The sequence below is a fragment of the Varroa jacobsoni genome, unplaced genomic scaffold (genome assembly GCF_002532875.2).
Source record: "Varroa jacobsoni isolate VJ856 unplaced genomic scaffold, vjacob_1.0 scaffold_1201, whole genome shotgun sequence".
Classification (NCBI taxonomy): domain Eukaryota; kingdom Metazoa; phylum Arthropoda; class Arachnida; order Mesostigmata; family Varroidae; genus Varroa; species Varroa jacobsoni.
Genome location: NW_019214103.1, coordinates 204354 through 226638, shown reverse-complemented (window position 1 = coordinate 226638; position 22285 = coordinate 204354). Strand labels below are relative to the sequence as shown.

Here is a 22285-nt window from a genome sequence, read left to right as displayed (position 1 = left end):
TGAGGGCATATACATTATCTAAGTATGTCCATCGTTGCTTTTAAAGTGTTCTATATATATATATATATATATATAATCTTTATAATAACTGTGTCGCATATAAATACAATTTTGGGACGGAATTTTTTGTTATTGTCTGTGCTCTGTTGCTAGCTTAAGTGCTTGCGTCCGACGCACAGAAATGTAATATATAACAAATATTTACGAATGGTGTATATGTAAATCACCAGATATTATGGTTAGCGTATATAATTCATGGTAAACTTAGGTGTGCCGTATTAAGCTTATCCGTGATCACCTCACTTCCTCTTGTATTGCTGTTTCCCGATCTGGTCAGAGCCGTGCAAACAGTTGCCCTTTTTCGTGAAACTACTAAAAAAAATCTATCGGAACATCAATTTATTCGTTTTCACTTTATGTCACACTTAACTTAGGACGGAGAACTGAACCCGCCATAATGAAATCATGTACTCATAAACACTATGTATATATATATATATATATATATATACAATATACGGTTTACAACAACTGTGCCATTTTGCAAGCTATAACAAAGTCGTACATAAATAATACGCTGGGAAGTTTAGTTTTTGATAGATGCGTTCGTCATCAGAAGATTCGTTGGCGAACACTACTAACGACGAGGGGTAACATGGACTGCAAGAGACCTCATCGATCCGATAACTTCCTGGTTGCCGAAAAGACCGCATTTGAAATTATTTATGTCGCTGATGACGTATGATGCGTAATCTGGCCATAGGTATTCTATCCAAAGGTGAAAAATGTGACGAAAATGCATCCTTCCATTGTAAGCATACCCGTGCCTGCGCCGACTCAGTCCTGTTTCCTGGTATTATCAATGAGTGTTTTTTTTTTTTTTTGTTTTGTCCTCCTTTGAAGGGTCCCTTGATCAAATCCGAACGAGTAGGGTAACTTTTGTTGTTGATATTTCGTTCAGCTTGGCGACCTTTTAATGCACATACAGGCGCGCACAACGGGGCCCCGCCGTTGATTTACACTGTTCATGGTTAACCTCCTCTCTCACTGAACGACAGAAAAGGCCTACGTTCTTATTGCTCGAATAAAATCACGTTCTGCGGGTTCTTTGTGGAGGGTTCGCCTTCCAGCTGGTTGTATACCCATTGTAAACGGATCAACGGACTGAAAAGCGAGACAAAAAAAAGTTCGTGATGAGAGTCGTGAAGTTCTTGTGCATCCTTCCTTCCCTACCGGCCGTTTCCATATGTTTCAATGCGATGTATCACTTTTTCCATCCAGCTATGTACATATAGAGCATCGTAATTTGTTTCGTGTACCTCGTAATGGAATATTTGAACATCGATGACTCCAGACTATATCTTGTCATTCATAGACAAAAGTATGTAGATACATTAAGCAAACACGTAGCATAGTTCTCTAGTACGAAATGTTAAATTATTGCATTATTTCAGCCTATAACAATGCAGCGACAGGACTACGTAACGTATGTGTGACGCAGAAGTATGTGGCATGGCATATGCATAATTTATGGAAGTACCTAAGCCGAAAGGCTCCATGGAGGTCCTCAGCTTAGCTGCACGTATCCTTTACCAACATTTTAAATTAGTAATACTTTACGCAACCTAAAAACTGGCACACTTCAAATCTTTTCGGGATCAGAGCGTCGTTTGTGTTTGGAGCCAAATGTACAAGCTGAATCTGTTCATTGCCAATTTACGCAAGTAATTTTTTGTGCCATTATCTTGTGTTCTTTATTCGCTCGCAGTATAATCATTTCGCCTGCAGGTATCATTAGGCGAGAGCGACAAACAGAAAAAAAGGCACGAAGTAGAAAAGTTACGAGAACTACAAAAGAGCGAAAAGGGAGCAAAGGGACAACAATAAATGGATAACACGAATATAAAAATTAGCATCAACCGAGGCATAAACGACGATCTTTTCTCCAATGAAAAATATCCACCAATTTTCACACCTCGCTCACTTGGCCCGCTTGTCCGTGTTCTTCTTGTTAACTAATGCCAATAAAGTAACCGAAGAAATACGCGCAGCTGCTTTTGACGTCGGTTACGACAGCGGCAGCGGCAGCGGCAGCAGCAGCAGCAGCAGCAGCTATGGCGCTAGAGATCTGATCAGTCGCTATCCAATGGCTAGGAATAGACGGTCGCGTAAAAAAGTGAACCTCTCGTTTTCCGTATTTTTTTTTTTTAGCATTAGTAGCAACGGCCAGAGCGCTGTCGTGTCAACGCTACGAATCATCTGTAGCCGACGAGAGATGGGCCAACTAGCCAGTAACACTAGTTCCACCATGTGCTGGATGTTTTCTGTGGCCGCCTGCGTGCATGTGCCTGCCTAGATACCTATGTATTTGTACGAGTCCGCATCCGGCGATCTGTTTATACATATGCCGACGTATGGGTGTCCCTTTATATCATGTGTGTGCGTCCCTACAGAGTCGCCTGCAGGTTGGACACAGCCCGTCTACCGCGTACTGTTGCGGTGATGATATAGCCAAAGATTTGTGCTCTTTGCTGCTGCGGTTGTTGGCAGTGTCGCGTTTGGCGCTTGCTGATGACGACTAAGGCCCCCGAACAGTCGAAGGCGTTAATTGTTCAATAATTTATCTTTTCGCCTCTTTAGGAGATTTATTCGCCGACATCGCTTAACCTGGCGATGATAAAATACGTTATCACAAGCTTCAAGAGGGGTATGGGGGCTCAGTCTAGAAGCGATTCCCAATATCAACAGCTCTTTATAAAAGGCCATGTAGAAACGGGCAGCTGAACAAATCGCACAATTACAAATAAGCTAAAAACGAAAAATTAGAGACAGAAAAAATCTTTTACTTGCTTGATAATATTATATGGAAGAGGTTGTACCAGCAGTAGTACCAACAACAGCAGCATAACTACAGATGGCTGTACATATGGAACGTACTCCGAATTTCTTTACTGTTATTGGTGTAGCTGCGGTTAGCTAAGACGTTTAGGTAAATCTTAGCGACGAAACTAGCCCGATAAAGGCGGTGGACATCTCACTAGACGGAGCAGCGCCATTTTCTACTGTCCAGTCATTAGAAGTAACGACTCGAGAATGGTGACAACACATCAGAGTGCTCCTTCGTTCTGGCGCTTTTTTCTTAGCTGTCATTGATGATCGTAATGAGAAAGAAGACAAAATTCATAGTATATATAGTGTTCGTTGTTTATAGGCGATTCTTTATATGCTACGAGAATAGGACTGCTCCAAGTAGCCGTAGTACTGGTTACCGCTCTAGCGATGAGGATACGTTGCACAGTATTAGGGAGTTGACTTCCAGTGTAGCAGTACAGACTACGCCTGCTAGGTAAGGACGCGCCAACGCGGTCAAAAATGCGGTAGATATCACCCTAAAGGCCTCAGTCAACGCAAACCATTTGTGTTGAGTCGCAGCCGCGGTAAATGGGTTCAGTTTTTGATATGGTATTTTTATGCGTAGGCAATTTTTTTCCAAAGAAGTGAGCATGCGTGGATACTTGATCACCGAAAGGTTCTTGACGTAGATGAAATTACAGATGCGATCACTACCTCGAAGTCGTGGAGATCTACGGAGAATACCGTACGCATCTGACAGGAGCGAAAGGCTGCAATTATAAAGGTATGCAAATACGGTACGAAGTTGGAACCTGACAACGTATTCGAGTTAGAAGTTGGTAAATGATTAATAAATGTTTCATTTTAGATAAAAAATGAATTTGGTTTCCGCTTCGAACAACATTCGTTCGGAATCAGATAGCAATATATACAGATGTATGAACGCCGAGTTATTAACTAGCGCGCTTAATAATAATAATAATAACTAAATATTCCTACTAATTGCGACGCAGTAGCTTCGATGAAATTGTTTCTACAGTGACCGTGTTACCCTAATGGCTGGCTGCACCATTTGTCCGAGATTCGCGTATGTCACACAATTTACTATATGATAATTGGCAACGTCAGTGCGAAAAGGATCAGTTCATCTCAACGGTGCAGGTAGAATTCAGTGAAATCATTTTTATAATAGGGATATTTTCGAAAAGTATTCTAGGCAACTGTGAAGATTTACAGGTTGTATTTACCAAGCCTCAACTTTCTCCCCCAGATCGTGCTATCTACTGATATTGATAGTTAAGATAACGCCTGTAATGCCTGCTATCGTCCAGCAGGGAGAAACCTCATCTGAGACCATTGCAATATATATGAGTAAATGATCCGATGAAAATTACTTCGCGCATGAAGTCAACATAGACGCAAAGTTTTATTCACGAGAAAATCAGTTATAGGGTAAAAAAGCCAGGGATTAAGCCATGTTTGGAATCACCCCTACACCCACCCGGCGCTGCAAGTAATTTTCATTTGCCCAACTTGTGTGTTGTCTCATTATCTGGATCATTAAATAGCATTTCGGATTAACAAGGATCTGTGTCTGGACAGGTAGCATGTATGGCTTAATGAAGGCTGGGATGTTTCGCTTGACGAACAAGTTTTTGCCCTTAATCTCAACATGAAATCCGTGTATGAAATAGAAGGGTTGAAAGGAGCGGTATTTCAGTTTCAACTCGTATTAGAATCATGATTATGAAAACGTTTACAGACTGAACATCCATTAACGAGAATGCAACAATGGAAGCGTGATAGGGCAAGCTATAAAAAGCCCACTGTCGGCCTCTATCTTTGACTGTAATAAGAGAAAATATAATAGCGTTGATACAAAATAGAATAACGCTACCGTAACAGAAGTATAAGTGAGTTCATAGTGAAAAAAATACGACTTAGGCTAGGGAAGACAGTTTTTGGACTAGATCATTGCTTCTGGGTCGGAATTTACGTTTTTCTTCCCAAAGGTTTCTATTTGCCTTTGGCTAATTTAAATCAGCGTAGTGAAATTCTTGTTATATATACGCATGCTTTTACAATGGACAGGCATATAAAGTATTTATTATATAAAGTGCGTGGATAGTAACGTCTGTAGCATAAGAGAACACAGATCGACTCATAACACTTTTACAGACAGCACAATGACTAAAAATGTGGATTTCGAAGAAACGGAAAATTGCTGTTGATGATTACCATTATTTTAATAAAAACTATGTTTTTTAAAAGAAAACAACCACAACAGCTTACCCCGACTGGGTCATATAGTTTTCTAATCGGCTTCGCAAGCCTCGTAAATGGCATTTCCGTTTTCCAAGTTACACTAATCTACTGAGTGTAAGCCCCAAAGCTCTACGGTCTCATAGAGAAAATGTAATGGCTCGAACACAGTTGCAGTCGTGGGATGGATGTCCTTCAACAGAAGTCTTTGTCTACTTTTACAAAATTCTTTCAGCTCTAAAGATTCCTATAGAAGAGCAAAGGAAAGCACATGTGAATCTTCAATTAATGTGCCTCATGTGAAGTTGAGCTGTCGTCTCTGGTTTACTCGAGTGCAAGTAGATATATACCTCTAATTAATAGCTTGGTAGCTTCTCCATTTGTCCCTCGTTAACTAGCAAGTTAATCCAGTAATTAATATGCTGTTGTTAATTATTTCTGAATATTGCTAAAAAGGGAAGGTCTTAGCATTAATGTTGTGTTCAGAGAACCAGGGCTGAAGTTACCCTTCAGAGCCTATTGCAAGTATGCACCACAACATTGCCTAGGCTCGAGCTCATTACTGCGCAACTGGCGCACATACATTTAATTCAAAAATTAATGTCCACCTTCTTTTTGGCTTAATTAGCCACTCCCTACAAAATTCTATGCACACTTAGGTATCTCTGTTAAGGAAGATAGTGTTACTGGATGTTTAAGTAAGTAGACGAATATATGTGTAAAATTGAAGTGAGATAAGTGAAGATTGATCGACACATGGGGCATGGCAACATGGCTTTGTGTTGCAAATTATTCCCATACTTGCCACTTCCCTAGCTATTTTTGCCACCCGGCTTATAAACGTATTCTTGTCTTCCTTAAGATATTACCAGGAAATCTTGTTGTTGCGAGCAGTATACGATAAAATATTTTGGAAGACATTTGCATTGATACTGTAGAATCTGGTTAGCCATCGATATCTATCGAAACATATTTCGTACATGCTCGTAGCTGACTCAATATGCGGTTTTCATTAAGTGCTCAGCAGATAATTCTGCAACAAAAGCTTTTGCTTTCTCCTAACTTACTAAGAAAGCTAAGGAACTTAGGGCCAACTGTTAGCCGTATGGCAAATGACTGTAAAGGTAGGATTCTACGTATGGCTCGAGCGAGTATACGGCGTCCTTTTCTTTTCGCATGATTCATCCGTATCGCCTTTTCGCATAGGACCACATAGTTCGAGTCCAAGGGACGTTGTCAATACCTCGATTCTTCACCCTTGTTTATTAGCTCGCTCACTCAGGGCGGTTCAACAAGCAATATACTGCTTTTGCTGCTGCTCCTAGAGCTTCCTCTGCACAAAGCTATTGACCAACGACCAAGCTGGTTGTCAATAGAAAGACCAAGCAGCGACCGGTCACCAGGAGGCGTGCTACTGGTGCCATCGAGTACGGTTGGCCTCGCTTTTAAACCGTGAAGCCAAGCAGGTGACACGTTCGTTTCTGCTGCGAGTTCCTATCTGAAAGGTCGAGGATTCCGGTTGACCCCTAGAAGCGCGCTGAAAAATAGAGGTGTGTGCGCGGAATATGGACGCGTCAGTATGCGGTGACCAAATGGACCTCGAAGCCATCTAGAGGCAACCGGGCGCCCTTTCGCACCGCTGACAACTCCGTCATCGTCGTTGCTGGGGAAAGCCGCCGAAAACATTGGTAACATGGCAGTGAAATGACTAAATTACCGCCCATCGACATGTACTCATTTGGCTGGATAGCACGAAGGAGCAAGGCGCGGCCAGTGGGAGGACACCTATAGTAACCATAGGGGGCGCGAAACACTGCCGGTCATCACCGTGCTGCTATGGATGTTTGCCGGTCAACAAAGAGGCTTGATAGAGAGATGTGGACTCTACTTTGACGGACCTACGAACGCGAACGATCGATACGGAAGTTCGAAGAAACAGGATGCGTGTACGAAAGGTGTATGTATGGCACTTGTAAGATGGAAGAATATGACAAATTGTTGAACTGATGTGTATTAAGTTGTATATAAATTCTCAGGAACAATAAAAACGTTATTGTTATGCAGGAGTGTATTCAGATCAAGTTGTCTGTAGTATTGCTTCAGCGGCGTTAGTCATATTTTGTGCGTATAAGCTCAGATTTCTAAGTTAGCATTTATAGTACCACTAGCAGCTCATATCGTGTTTTAAGCTGACGTTTACTTTTATAATTTTAAATCATTTGATTTGAGAGGTGAACATCGGAAGAAAATGAAATTGAACTTCACTTAAACGTTCCAGCTAATCGATGACCAAAATATAGAACTGTGGTATTAGACACGAATTAGCGGCTTCTGTAGCTTCTTCTCGAATTCATGTTATTATGTAAAATCTGTATGATATCTTTGAAAGGCAGGTTACATATGTATATACATATACATATTTTTCGTAGGATGTAATTTATGATAATTTAGAATACGTCGTTTAAACGAAAAATCTATCAATCAGCTTTAAAGGTCAATCCAGTAAAGAAGTTTACGTTAGGTTTTAGGTGAGCCATGCCTGTGATATAAGAAACTGCCCGACCACTGTTAGCTGTCACAGGAAATGCCCGTCGAATCGCGTGACTACTCCCTTGGGCACCATTGCCTGTTCCATCTTTGGTCAGAATGAAATCCATGGTAAGCTTGCCTCGTCGGTGAAGTATACCTTTACCACCCTTACACCTGAAATTTTCCATTTACAGAAAGCTATGTGCAGCAACTAGGATCCTAGCGGCCCTCCGACTTGGACTCAGCCTAGTTTCACGTGGTAAGATTGCATCCTCTTTTACCGGAGCTACATTCAGGGTGGTCCAAGTCTAAGCCGTCGGTGGTAGAACAAATAATTCCAAATGACAGGCACGCGCTCAATTCGAACAGCAGCAGTTGCTATGATGGGCTTTCGATCGTACCATACAGACGCATCGTATTCGTACCGTCTATTGTTCCCATTCGCGTAGTGCCAACCTAACCTTACATGGTTTGCAAGAATAATTGAGCCATAGAAAGTGCATCAAAGAAGATTACTCAAAGACCCGTGGACGCCCCGTCTGTCCGATGATTGAGACGCATCCGGTTTGAAGCGGTTTGGAGCAATGCGTTAGCTCTGTTCCTGAGGTTTCGTGCTCGAAAGCGCCTAAATAATCTAGATTCATCTAGTTTTGTTACTCCTTGCCTTAGACAAACAACGTACTTGTGGGTAGAGCAAGAAATTCAGTGAGGGCTGGCACCTTCGGGTGAGCTTGTGGCGAGATGTGTCATCTCACAACATCACTCGACCGTTTTATCTCTAAATATCTAGATCCCCGCGGGCAAAGCCGCATAGAGGGGTAGAAGGGGGGACTATCGGGAAAAGAGTAAATACTCGAAGACAAGGAGTGGCAGACGATCAGTTCAAAATAGGTCTTAGTCACTGCAACGAGAAGGTCGTTAGTTTTTGCGATGTACTCTACAGAGCTGTTCGTTTTTAGCGACAGGCTTCATCTGGCTCTCTGGATGCTTACCTAAGAGTTGCCTGAAGATGCAAACAAGTGTGAAACCATTTTTATTTGCATGATCATATTCTGAGGCTAGCAGTGGCTGTCGTATCGTAGGTGCGTTTGGCATTCTTCCGGGCAATGCAGTTTAAACGGTTACTTGACTTGTTCGCGCTTTTTCGAGAGACAAATGCGGCCAGTGCAGCCCCAGCGAGGACAAACGTTATGAATACTGTGCAAGGTTGTCTACAAACTTCTGGGCCTCATAAGTAGATTTGAAGCTAGAAAGACGAGGCTGGTTTGAACTGGCCCTGAATACTACGAGTGAAGAGGTTCAAGAGAGGACATCGAAGCGTTATTAGAATAATTTGATTGGCATGGAGGACGAACTAATACGAAACTCTTAGATTGGCACACAGGGCATAGAGATAACAGGATCAACTACCCGATCTTTTATTGGGACTGTTCACCCATGGGGCTAGAGATAGTTTACGTGGCAGAAGACATAAGAACACAGCTTGTAAATATTGAGTATGGCATTGGCAAGCATTAATTATTAATATATTGATTCCAAATGTTTAAAGGCATAGCTTTTTAGATTATCGAAATAAATATTAGAACAATACTAAAAACTACCTGTGGATTGTGATTTATCATCAACGTCTATATATATATACATATATATATATATATGCACTTTTTATAATGGCTGCGTGCTATGTAATCATCAAATAAGTAAATATATAGGTAAAAACCTTTATGTTTATAGCTGATTTGTTTTAATGAAATTCGGTGAAATGTATATAGAAATGTAATTTCTTTTTTTATCTTTCCATTAATTTTCAGCGTCTTCGTCATAACCTATACCAAAACATATTTGAAGGGCATTCTTTCTTAATGAATAATAGGGCCTCTTTGAGGTGAAGCCCCCTATTAGCAAATCGCATACATTAACTGTGAGAGAATAGGCGCACAGTCGTTCAGAGAAGTAGGATTCGTCCGTATGTGTTCTTTTAATTGTTAAACGTAGGCTGGATCTATAAAAGCTCCTTTGTAGGTCTCGTCGGAAGGCTATCCCAAGATACCTTTAATTGTCGATTACATCTAAGAAAGTTAACTGCATGTATCAGAGCTATTAAAGATGTCAGTGAAAAGGTATTTTAAAAAATATATCAAACGGGCGGCAGCAGGGTTCAATATTTGTCGAGCTGATGTCATTGGTGGGACACTGCAGACGTACGATTTTAAGCTAATCGATATTAACACTACACAAATACAAACAATTAATTTAATCGAGATGATGAAACAATACTTGCATTTCTTTCATATATTTAAGTTACTCTGTTTTGATCTGCTTGATACTGTTTATGATCAAACATATCTCGCGTGCATAGGGTTATTGTCCAGAAATGATCCTGTATAATTCAATTCGGGTTTGGCACTTTTCTCCACCGTTGTCATTACGATCAATCACCCATGAATATTAGCTTCCTTCTGGACGGTGACTCCGTTAGTAATGTATTCAAGATGTTCTTTGTTACTGAATTACTTTTACGCAGATATAATTAATTGTTAATAAATGGGTTATTCCCCCTTCAGCTTGATGATCATAGTGCGATACGATCAGCTAAAAACTGCGCGTTAAAATTTTGTTACCCAATGTTCGCTGCACAGCCGGACGAGTTGAGACCGTCGACACACGTCTAATGTTTTGGAGCAAGGGTTTCTTCTTAAGGTCAGTTAGTCGACCAGCGGCCTCCGTAGACAGGACATCAACGAAAAGGAAATGTGCCTCTATTTAGCCCCAGTTGGTGTGGTACGCTATTGATACCAGTGCCAGTTACTAATACGGTAATGTCAGCTAAGAGAGACAGATTTTGTCGAAACAATAAGAACAACAACAACAAAAACTAGACCTTTCCTACACGGCTCTGGCCGCCAGTGACGCGAGAAATGCTGTCACTGCGATAACCTCGTAATTGCAGGACCAGTCTAAACAGGCTAGATTCGGCTTGTGTATTGATCACTTCTGGGTTAGCTGACAACGTAATCTGATATGGTCAATCGTTGGTTTGGCTACCGTTGAGTGTGCTTATTATGGTCGCTTCGAGACCTTCTGTGAGGTCCTACTAGAACGTAATAATTCGACCGGCTTACGTCGCAGCCGTTGGGGCAATTGCCGTCGTTGTTGCCACATCCACCAGACACAAAGGCCCTTTTACCTCCTTACTTGCTTGTCCTTTTCTTTCTTTATTGCATGCAGTACAACTGTGGTTTGTGTGTGTACAACACAGAATGGTCAGAATCTTCCAGTTGTCCAGGCCTAGTTGTAGATCGTTGTAACTGGTGGAAACGGTAACTGCTATCATTAGCATGTAAACAAATCCACCGTGGCTTGGATGCCTTCATGCCATGGTCCTGTATTGGCAGATAAATATATGTACAGGACAGTAAAGGTAACATCCCGATTGAGCAGGGGGTTACCGACATTCCACCACAAACGAAGCCAAATGCACTGCTTAGACTGTAGGTCGAAATACAAGCAAACGCTAAGTGTAATGATTGCCATTCTGCTCTCTACTGCATTGAATGTGAGGCGTCGTACAAGGGTAGTCTGTAAATAAAGTACCCATATATCCAGACATATATTAGAGGTCTGGGGTCCTAGCATGCTGTATTACTTCCAGGTTTTCCTTGCTACAGTATTTATATACGGCGAAATTTCTGGCCTTATCTGATATATCGAGCGTCTGGGTTTTGTCTGCTCATCGCTGCAAATAATACGCAGAAGAACCGGCCAGTTGTGCGAAAAGCAAATAGTCTAGACTTTGTATGTGGTATTATTCGCTATTTGTTCAGATAAAATAAAGTTATACATCTAATATGGTACAGGGAGATCGTCCAGTCATTTACTGTAACAGCTCATCGAATTGATTTTATAAATTATTTTTTAGTTCCACATAGCCTTTGATAAGATGGTGCAAGCATATGAAAGTATTTTATTCAAATGAGGGTTTTCAGTTATTAGTAAGCCGAAGGATAGCCATGGCACGACCACAGATTGTGTAACAGGTTTTATTGTTTTACCTGTTCATCGTAAATATCTATCTAAAAGAAAACCCACAGAATTTTGAAGCCATGGCGGCCTCATCCCATACCCCAATTTAAATGGAATAGGAATTATGCGAAAGTCACAGAAGTTTTCTTGTGTGACTTTCGCATAATTCGTCTCCGGAGTACAAATTATATGACGACGGATTATAACGTTAAATTTTAACGTGGTATTGTCAAGCTAAGGATTTCTAAATAATACATATAAATGTTCTAAGATGTTTTATGTTGATATTCAAGAAGACGACCGGGACGTCCCGAAATTGGTGTTGGAGAAAACATCAAATGGTATGGGACAATGTAAATGCCACTCTAAGATACCTGACCTTCACTTGTTATATTATATTAATATTAATCCAATTTAATGAACGCGGTCAGAGTATTATTACTTATACGGACGTGATAACTCATATTGTGATGTCGTATGAACCCAATCAGGTGAATAATGTCTTTAGCTTATGACTGTCTTCGATTGAATACCTTTATAATATAATAAATTATATAGTAACATTTATAGGTGCTTGGTAAGCGACACAAAATGCAACCCACTCGTAGCTGGTTACAATTTCATATCCCGGTCTCTATTCGCTCACTTTCAACGCATGTGTAAGTTGAGAATCTACCGGCCAACTTCATTGAAGCAGTTATTATGGCTTGGTATGCCTTTTTTTCCTTACTTTTCATTTGTTGAAGTTGCTGTTCGCACCTGACTGTTAGAAACGCCCTTATAATGAGAGTTATATATATATATATATATATATAATGTTCTGAAATTTACTTTCGATTTGAGCTGACCAGTTGAACAAAAAAAGTGAGCGCTGTTTCTTGTTAATACCATGTTAACAACACGTGTATTTTAAGGTCAATTCTGAGCAAACAAATTTTTTTGTATTATAAAGGAATATAAACTGGCATGAGATCTAGTCGTAGGGCGCAGTATCAATGCTTGCCTTGTTTTATTTTTACCATCTTTGGTAGGCACGTGCCTGTAAGCTTCATTAAAACCATTTGGTCTCACGCCAACAGGTGAGCCCGCGATAATAATGATCAAGACATTGATTGACAACTGTAACTCGGCTAAACCAAACAAATCGCGGGCAACCATGAAAGTACATTGGTAAATCATTGTCAAAATAACCGTAACGGCTCTAACACGGTCTGAAATTAATTTTCGTACTCGAAAAATGCTTCCAGAATTTAACCTAGGGCGTCGTTTGTCTAAACCTTAAAGTAAACGGTAATTTAAGTTAGGCCAACTTAAAACTTTCAGTTCCAGTGCCGACTTACTGCTGAGATACGGTGGGTGTTTTCATATTGTAATTCTCAATTTTGAGTCTAACTTCAATGTACTATTGAAATTCTAGATACTGTTGATTAATTCAATATTCATACTTTACGTTTTCATTTTTCAAAGTCAACGGAAGGCACTCAGTTGATCAGTATAAAAGGGGGCAATTGCTCTAATTCCATCGTTATTATTTTTTCTATTCCTTCATGACTGGTAATGAAAAAGAAGCCGGCGGAACCATGAAGCAGAGTGGAAGTTATATTATTATTGCGACAGACGGAATATTTTTTGGACTACGTTAGCTAACAAAAAAAAAACTAAAAATAAGTGCCGTTTATTTAGATTATTGAAGTCCTGTGATAATGTAGACCTATGATTGTCCGATTCGACGGTACCCAAGTGCTCACATACCGCAATTTTTCTAGGTATACCTCATTATTCGTCCGGACCCTTGATTCCCTTTCGAATGTTCTATGTTTAGCTACTGTCTCCTGAACTGCACATTATTGCGAGCGCGTTGTAAGGTTGAGAATCTCAGAAAATCGGGAAGCGTGCACCGGAAAATCTGTGATACCTTCAATGTACAAGGTTAAGTAGGAACGATATGAAAAAAAGACATCTTTAACGTGAGCGTGATAAGATACTACATTTTAAGCTACTTGGTATAGGTTGCTTACCAAGAGCGTTAAGATTTTACATCTGTATAAAACTAGTCAAATAGTGGCATGAAAGTTGATATTTACCTGTGTGTTGGTAACCTAATCGCGGAAAAACAGAACAACTTTTCCACCTTATTCCAGAAATGTTTATATGCTCGTTGAATTGTACGCCTTTCTTTCTGCATATCATCATTGGCTCTTCGTTTGCCGCCTGTCACTTGGTGGGTATTATCAGCCAGCCATTGAATAATGTACCTAAAGACCGCTTATAGGTTGGTACTTACGGGGCACCACCGTATAGCTCGCCCCTATCGTAGCTATTCCAATAGAAATAAATCATTCTTACTAGCCGCATAAGCGTCTAATATAAAGTGGAATAAGCCAGTTTAGAGGAAATAATAATAAAGCTTCTGCCTCTGTTGGATTTGTTTTGATCACATTGAAACGCTTTGATTATATTTTACCTAAACTATCACAGTGCTTTGCGAACATGGAAATGTTCCCTTACGCTTTCTTCACGCCAAAATAGAATAAAAGTTACCAACTATATCTAGGTTAATTGGCAAATTTCTTTCCCCCACAGGTCATCTTCTCTGCTTTACTCGTAATGTATGAGATATTTCGTTGCACTACTGTTATTTTCACTATATGTACATCTTTGTTTTCAAGCCAAATCGCGTGTATAGGAGCTAGGTCATGATGGTCTCTGCTGTGTTGGCGAAGGCTGTTAGCATGTTATACTCCAAAGGTGTGATACACCAAGGTTTTTGGTTGCTATAATGCTGCGGTTTATTTGAAGCATTATTCAAGCCACTGCACGATTCAGCAGCATGTCAAGTGCTGCTACCACTATATATCGGAAAAGCTACTTAGTCGATGCGTTCGATGTGCCCATATGGTATAAACCAATGAAACTGCTCTGTTTTCCTCTAGTTGTCGCGCTGTATTGTGGGGGTCTAGTCAGACTTCGAAGAAATTTATGAATATTTAGATTAGCTTTATGAATCATTAGATGGCGAACTAACCCCTCTATTATGTTTGATGAATTGGGCGCGTTTATGTCAGGTAGTATTTTCTTTTTACAATCAAAAACAGATTCGGCGGCTGGTTAACAATTTCTTCAAGTTTACTGAACTTTCAGAACTGCTTCAGTATGATTCTCACAGAAACGCCTGGCTCACCTTGTATAATGTCCCTTGATACGTGTTGCGTCTTTGTTACACATAAGTCAGAGCCTTCAGCATTGTCAATAATTATTTGTAGATCAAGGACGCCTTTCCGTGCGCACGTGCCGAGTCTATACATCGAATTGTTAAGATAGTCCTCATGACCCTCAAGAATACGGTCTCTGCCTGGTTCACATGTTAGTCAACAATAATCTATCATAGAGATACACCAAGACCAAGCACTCGCTGCACCGTAAATTGCTCATTAAGCTGTAGAGCCTCAATTCTACTGCACTAGGATCCTTATAGCCACCTATCCTTATCGCCGGAAAAGTGACAATATTTCTTTGAATATATATGTAGTAGAGGTTAAGCGTACACCTATTTCTACGAAAAACAGAACCTGAACCGTAAAGTCTAGTTGATATGGATTCTGGAATAAATGTGCGTCAGCTTGCAGATATAATTTACCCTAAAGTGACTTATTTTAACCTAATCAGCCCCAGCATTAGTTTTTTTTTTTTGCTGGAACTGAAACCACATTCGCAGATGATATTTCCAGGTGAGAGATTAATTAAAAACGTGGTGCAGGAAAAATGTGTTTCCAAAAAACTTACACATTTTACGATTATTGTTATTCATCATACGTATGGAAAGCAATGCAAAATGTATGGGAAATATGGAGTTTCTATAGTCGAATGCAACGAGACGGTAACAGATTCTGTTTGTTTTTTAGCGCCCTGAAATGTGGTAAGCTAGTGACTCCGGAAATAGTTTCATGGTAGGCATAATTATGTTTATGAACCTCACAAACTAGGACTTCCAATTTCACCCAAAACAATAAAGAAAATAGGTTTCCTTGTGTGTGCGTGTTGGGAGACACTAAAGACGCTTATTTCTATTAAAAAGAATTGGTCCTTTAAGCCAAGAATATGAAATAAAAATGGATTTCTTAAGTCGGACATGGACAAAACTTTTATCCGGCCGTGTTCAAGTTGAATATTATATGTGTTATAAAGAATCATCTTCCTTAGTCTCAGCCTAGGAAATTATATTTTCAAAGTTTTTAATCGAATGGAATTATTTTTCCCAACTTACATCATTGCTGCCCGGTATGGCTGCAATAGTTGCGTGGGCTGCTAGAGGCCCAACCTCAAGGATCCTCCGCAACACGTCAATTTAAACCCAATCTACCAGATTATTTCTTACCTTAATCGCATTCAATAAGCCTAGATCAAGGGCATCAGAGCCTGTTATTATCTCTTTTAATTGGATTTAAAGAATCTTACCTTATCGCATTGATTAGATATATCATAGAGAAATAAGCGTTATCCAAGTTCGCCTTTAGAGCTTCATGCTGAGTAAATATCTAGGAAAAATCGAACGAGGAATAACCCGAATAAGGAACAGAAAACTGGGTTTGTTCGAATAGTGGGACTATACCCGCTAGTGGAACTAAGGGCTTCGAAAGAAGTCCGATTTACCTTCTGCTTTCATTGAGTTTCTGTGTGGTTGCCATTTGGTACGTTCACCTTTAATACGTTTCCAAGCGCTCAGCCATCATCAAGACAAAAATAAAAATTGTCGTCGTTTTGTGCCCTCTAGCCACTGAAGCTCGACACGTGAAAGCAGGAGGATCTTCGGTCACCTAATCCATATAACACGGGCTTGGAAAAAACGAGAAGAATGATTTAACTAAGTTAAAATTTTCCCGCGCATCGTGCGTATAATTCATTGTTCTTGTATTACATTAATTGTATCATTACAGATTATCTACCATTCGTAGTAAGAAAAAATAGTCATTTAAATTTATGTGAAATCTACAACTCCAGAAGAACAGTCTTCCTGGTTTTTCTTTGAGGTTTAAACAAAGGCTTGATACTCTAGTGAGGAAGATGACTTCTTGCTGGTAATAATTGGAGAGACACAAGAGTGGTCTTGGTTCGAATCTAAACGTATGCACAATCCCCTTGTAGGAGCCAGGTAAATAAATTAAGAAAGAACTTGCTTATTCGATAGCTTGGCTAAAAAAAACGTCCTTTTGTATCTTTCACTATATGGTTTCTGACAAGTGTGGTAAATGCCCCGCTTTGAACTGCGCCTTCTTATATTTTTATATACCTTACATATTCCCCATATATACATAGGACAGTTCTGCACGATTCACAAAAGCGAGTATCATGGTCAGAACATCTTCTGGAACTTCGTTAGTTTCCACGAGTGGACGAAAATAAACATTTCTGCCCAGACTATTCATGTTGTCTATTCATGCCTACATGTTGGTCTTAAATAAATATCTGTTTCAGTTTAAATATGTTACGACTAAACTCAGAGTGCATAGGAATGGATGCTTGGCTCTTGCCTGAACATTTGAACGGGCCAACCCAATATGGAGCTTTAGCTTTTCTATAATCAGCGAACTGTCAAAGCTTTCCAGGGCGCAAATGCAAAAGTTTATCGCCACACGATTCTCTCCGGCCTAAGGTCAACAATCGCTTATAAAAACTTCAGCGTAGAGGCTGTTTCATTTTGAAGTTGGTCGTCATACATCAAAGCATGATTAATCGCTTTCAAATTGCCTTCGACGAATTAAAAATTTCAAAATTAATTATTCTTCTGTTTAACTTCGTGAAGATGGAGACTATTATACTATTATAGTAGTAAGAATAATATTCGGAGACAATGAGGCACCTGTGTCTTTGTTCTGCTAGACATTGATCCTCGACAAATGAGTCACATTTTCGTCAACTTGGAAAATAATAAATCTATGATAAGAGCACTCCTTGTCAATGACATCTTTTATTGTTCGATAAAGTTGATCCATATCAAATATAATGGACGGCAATAATAGCACGATTCAGGCGACACAACCATTTTCTACATAGATATTTTGCCCTAGTCGAAAAATGTTTATTAATATCGAGTGATATTAATTTTTATTGGCCATTCCATTTTGAAGAGGAGAACATATCTCTATACAGTAACACTGACAGGGTATAGGCTGTGATACCTATAACTGTGTATCGTGTACGTGCTTTATATCAAGGAAAAAAGCGAAGTTTGTAACGAATCATACCCGACTCCCTTTAATCTCATACCGACCCTGTCATGGTAAATGTCAAAACTTACCAGTCCCGAAAAATAAACTCCTGATGTGTCGTCGATTGTATCCTGAGTATAGTACGTCCATTTCGCTGACGAAGAGCGTTACACTTATAATTAAGGCTTGTAAAAAAAATATATGAAATAAAGGCTCAGCGCGCAAGTACATCATGATAAGCTAATGACGCGTCACAGAAAGGTCACAATAAACGTTACAATGACACCAATTACTAGCCATACTTTACGGTATATAGACTCAGGTATTGAAAGCATCCCACTGTCAGGTTGGCATTTATTACCTGTCGTTGTAACGCAGAATACTGTACACATTTAACCCGCTACGTGGCCGTGTTCAAAGCAGAGGGAAGTGTCTATTTGGCGGAGAGGAAGTCGCCAATTTCTAGAGTATTTGAAACAGATTATGGAACGACCGTATGCAGGCAACGTTTGATTCTGCATCGTGAACAGAAGGACCCCTTTAAATGTGCGCGCCGATCGAGCTGTTATACTTTCCGCAAACCGTAAAACCTTCGGACAGAGGCACAATATTACCTTCTAATGAACGTGTCGCAATAGTTTCCTACTACGACCTAATTATAACTAGGGAATAATGTACAGCAACTAGGCCGGAAAATATAATAGCGAGAAGGAAATAATAGCGACGGTTTTTCATCTTATATTGGTGTAATTTTAAAGGAAGGTGGAGTGAATTTGTAGCTCTATCCGAAATGGTGTTTATACGGATACGAAGATCGTTCCCGTGAACAACGAAGCTTGCCCATATCCTAATAAGTTTTCTGAGTAGGTAATACCCTTTGTCTCGATTCGAAAGGGATTGCGCTGCTGTACACCCTGAAGTAAAGAATTTCAATGAAAATCTTCAAAGCCTCAATTATTGAGAACCGTGGTTCCGCTTAAATGGTTTGCTTTTTTTCGTTGGTAGAATAGTAGCAAACATTCTTTTGATGCGGTACAGCTTTATGCTGTAAATCTCAAAGCGCATTGACTGTATACGTGATTATTGTCATTATCATAGGGTACTGTGAAGGTACTGACCGCATAAGACATGAAAATGCCGATCAACTCAGATCGGGACGTTTTTGATCGAATCGTGGTATGTGACCGCAAACCACCGCTTTAAGACCCAGTTATAGGTTGATATGACAGTGGTTTTTTTTCTATCGTATGCCATAAAAAATCATCATCTAGATTGATGCATTAATGCTACGATTGCTTTTGGCTCGGGTGGTATTTTTCATGGCGTTCCGTTCACTGATAACTTCGGCTAATAATTACAATCGTTCCCATCAGATAGGTTTCATCATGGTCAGCGTAGTGTTGCCTGAAATTTTGGACCATGGCACTGAGCCCATAATGCTTCAGACTGCCATCAGAAGTTCTAAAAGGTACATAAGCTGCCAGTGTCAAGTTACTGTAGCTGAAGTATTCTATCGTATATATCAGACGATACTAGGGTTTCAGTAATTGAATAATTTCAAGGATATCGGAGCAAACCGTCATTCTTTTCTATTATAATCATAGGGTCCAGAGTGCCAATGCGTGACTTTTTCAGCGATGTAGGCCCCGGAAGAGCAGTATGTATATATCGTAGACGATGCCCCTTTTTAAAACCTCCAAAGCAAAACACACATCTAAAAATTACTATTGCAAACTCTATTTCATTATCTGGTAACAAAATAAATGGAAATATGCAACTTTAGCCTTAAATACTTTTTTATTTAATCTTTTAAAAAGCGAGGATAGAAAAGCTACTTCACTAGATGACTTCGAGGAACGTAGTTTATCGATTGCTACGTAAAATTTTAACGGTAATTATCCAAAGAGGGCGGCAGATGACCTTAATAAACTTACCGCGTGTGTTCTTTCAGTAGCATTACTTGTGTACATATTTTATTAAAATTTTTAGCTAACGACTAAGAAGAGAATAACATTATGAATTGGCAATAGCATAGAGTGATCCAAAATCTTAGCCTAGATCTGCCTCACAGGAGAAGGTGGCCTTCTATCCTGACTGTTATTTTATTTAAAAACCAGAACGGTATACGTCTAATAAAGGGAACTTGCATTTATGATTAGCGTGTTTTTTCACGCGACCCAGGTTTTTGCACGCAATTTTCATAGCCAGTGGCAAATTGACGCTCGAAGACGCCACTTAGCTTATTCTTAGCACGTTTATCACAGTGACCTTTATAGCTCTTATACTTCAAATGTTACGGTTTCTGAAACAAACCAAGCTGCTTACATATTAGAGGTAGGGCGAAACTCTTAAGGAAAATGGCTTCGTGCTGTTCTAAGTATTGAAACATTCTATTTTGCACTCAAGTTGTTGTGTTCTCGAGGGGATTTGAACTTAGGATCCATACTAATCCTTTCAAAAGGTGTAATACGAAAAAAGATATAAAATTTTTATTTACTCTAATGAAGTCCACTTAAATCATTAAAAGATCTCTTATAAGGACAGTTAACTTAATGCTGTAAGTGAAAGACCTATTATTTACTTTTCTCACTACGCAAAGTTACTTAGTGCCACTGAAGTGGACGGCTCTGAACTACTGTGTTTGATTACTACTGCTGATACGTAAAATAGGCGTTTTGCATAAAAATTATTAAGGCTATGATATGAAAGTTATTTTCACCAACGTTTACCTAAAATAAAAGACTATTCACAGTAGAGACCTCGTTCGGATCTCCTCGAACTCGTAATTCAATCATTACCGTTTCAGTTCAATAAAGTAAATTTTTAACGTAAGAACATAAGGATTATCCAGACGAGATCGGTAGACAAATCACCAACGTTAATTCTTTCGAATGTCGGACGGGGTTGTTGCGAATTATCAATATACACAGGTGGGATTCGCAGAGCAGCATTCGACACTTGGGTTCCACCTAGTACACGTGTACGCATCCGTATCCTCTAAAACGTACGGAGGTATCAACGTGGCCAGGTCGCTAAAAATTTCTAGCCTTCCAATTCCCTAACCTAATCCGGCTAACTCACAATGAAAGACTCCTTGAAATCAAATATCGACTTTATTATAGCTGGCCTCAGGAACATCAGACGTGAATAGGCCGTGTCGGAAAGAGAGAGGTGAAACAATCACCAGAGTGAAAATAGGATTATCCAAAGTCCTACGATATATTTCGCCTTAACAATTCGATCACCTCTATGCTTCATCTTCGTAATGGAATCGTAAAATCCTCGTAAAATTTGAAAATAACAAAACATGACCACATTTACCAGCATCTTATTTCCAGTATATATTCATTATGTTGGCTGGTGTATTTCCATCAATACGTAAATCACTATCCTACGTCTTCATATACATTGTACAGTTTGTGTTTGAATAGCATTCTGCAAGTCTGGGGGCTGTTAAGAGTATAGTGGTATTTTGCAAAGACAGCAGTCTCTTTTGCGATACCGCATCGGGACAAAGAAATTCTTTCAGTGCGTAGAATAAGAAATGCCTGTCTATTGAGACGGTTACGTGACGCTGGTGGCCATCAGGCGATTGAGCATGCGACTATCGTAGCAGTAGCGACACGCAACGGCAGCGCCCCGCTGTCTGTTAGAACTGACTCTGCGTGGCGGTCGACATCACCGACCGAGACAAAGGCCGCCAATGAAACAGCTAGGACATGCTGCCTCATAGAGGCGAACTAAGAGCTTGGCCTTATAGTTGATCTCTGAGATCAACCGCTTCAGAGTAGTACGTAAGTTGGATTTAGTATACGACTCATTATACATAGTCTATGGATTTCAATGCGAGATAGATAGAGGCAGGCGGTGAACTTCGAAAAAAACAGAATTTGAAATAAAACAAAATGTCAGATACATACCTAAATCAACGTTGTTTCAATATTTGGTTTTATATTTTTTCGTTTAAATACAAATGTATGCATCATTTCGTGATGAATCAAACGTGATCCTTCTATGAAACATACAAAAGGTACACGCAAGTTGAGGATAACTATTGGCTGTCGGGGAGTCTTAAAGTGCATGCAAGTTCTGCAAAAGTTTCATCTGACGTGCGCAGACGTATCTGTTGATAGGTGTTAATTTAGGGCGCGTTCATTTTAACGACAGACTGTAGCACTAGCCACTTGTGTGACAACCAGTTATTAACGTTGTATCGACTTCTCTTAACTTTGATGCTACCTCTTGTGCCGTCTACGATGGCGTGGCGGTGTAGCCGAAGGTTCAACTAATCAATTCAACTTGATCGGAAAAAAGAGAGCATCCTGGCCAATGGTTCTGGATGCCTCTATGCCTATACGTATCTCTATTTGCGAAAGCTTACGCAAGCTCTAGGTGTATTGAGTACAGACGAA

General features: G+C 39.8%; 1 long non-coding RNA gene across 3 annotated transcripts; it reads right to left on the bottom strand.

Annotated features, from left to right (window-relative positions):
* Positions 1-357: 357 nt before the first annotated feature.
* On the bottom strand, positions 358-18360 carry LOC111267576 (uncharacterized). Of its 3 annotated transcripts, XR_015313875.1 has the most exons (4): positions 18235-18360; positions 17963-18027; positions 16318-16500; positions 358-1164 (listed from the first exon to the last, which is right to left on the bottom strand). It is a non-coding gene; the product is annotated as an uncharacterized LOC111267576 (long non-coding RNA). The 3 variants fall into 3 exon arrangements; XR_002684715.2 differs by having other exon boundaries at positions 17963-18360; XR_015313874.1 differs by lacking the exon at positions 16318-16500.
* Between the last annotated feature and the right edge of the window lie 3925 nt (positions 18361-22285).